The sequence below is a fragment of the Geospiza fortis genome, unplaced genomic scaffold, assembly GCF_000277835.1.
Source record: "Geospiza fortis unplaced genomic scaffold, GeoFor_1.0 scaffold23, whole genome shotgun sequence".
Taxonomy (NCBI): Eukaryota; Metazoa; Chordata; class Aves; order Passeriformes; family Thraupidae; genus Geospiza; species Geospiza fortis.
Window position 1 is genome coordinate 11,234,641 of NW_005054303.1, and position 755 is coordinate 11,235,395.

Below are 755 nucleotides of genomic sequence, written 5' to 3' on the forward strand. Positions count from 1 at the left end.
CGGGGGTGGGGGTGGGGGGGAGAGAGAGGGGGAGAAAGAAAATACAAATCCTTTATTGTTGGGGAATAAGCCGGGAAGCTGGCTGTCTCCCTGCGCCTCGCATTCGGCGGGGAAGGCGGCGCGGATCCGGTATCACGTTGCAGATCCTCACTCGAGATAACGAAATGCGATCTATTTTTCAGAACAGCAAGTGGATGGGAAAGGAGCCTCCACAACACAAACCTCATTGACTTAATGGGTCGGTTTTGGATTTCGCCTTCGAAATGTTCGGCGAGTGGCAGCGTTGTGTTTCTGCCCCGCCGGTTCCCAGCCTCCAGCCCCGGTTCTCATCCCGACGAGAAGCGGCTCCAAAAACCCGCTGCTGGTTTTATTTTGTTGCGCTATTTGTTTCCTCTAGACCCTCGCATTTATAGGAAAAAAATATTAAATTTTACTTTTGACTGGGGAAGAGCTTTATTTCTAAGCTCGGAAGGAAATGGGGGATGTATTTGGTTTACTTTTTCTTTCTGCTTTGTTTTGATTTTCTGGCGAAATCGGGGAAAAACCCGCAGCGCCTTGCGTGGGCTCCATCTTCATCCCCGCCCTGCGTTGTACAAATACATCGAATAAATAAGGGAATAAATGAATTTCCCTCACAAACAGAGCCGATGGGTGCCCGGGCAATGGGAGCGAGCAGCGGAGGCCCCCTCGCTCGGCCGCCACCTCTCCGCGGGTGCGGAGGGGCCAGGCCCCGGCGGCGGGGGCAGCTCGGGGAG

The 755-nt window shown here is 53.9% G+C and overlaps 1 long non-coding RNA gene across 1 annotated transcript in view; it reads left to right on the plus strand.

Annotated features, from left to right (window-relative positions):
- The window catches only part of LOC115949505, a 940-nt gene extending 495 nt beyond the window's left edge, over nucleotides 1-445 (plus strand). The window contains exon 2 of the long non-coding RNA XR_004082954.1: nucleotides 183-445. This is a non-coding gene — a long non-coding RNA (uncharacterized LOC115949505). The remainder of the gene's footprint in view (nucleotides 1-182) is intronic.
- Nucleotides 446-755: the final 310 nt, after the last annotated feature.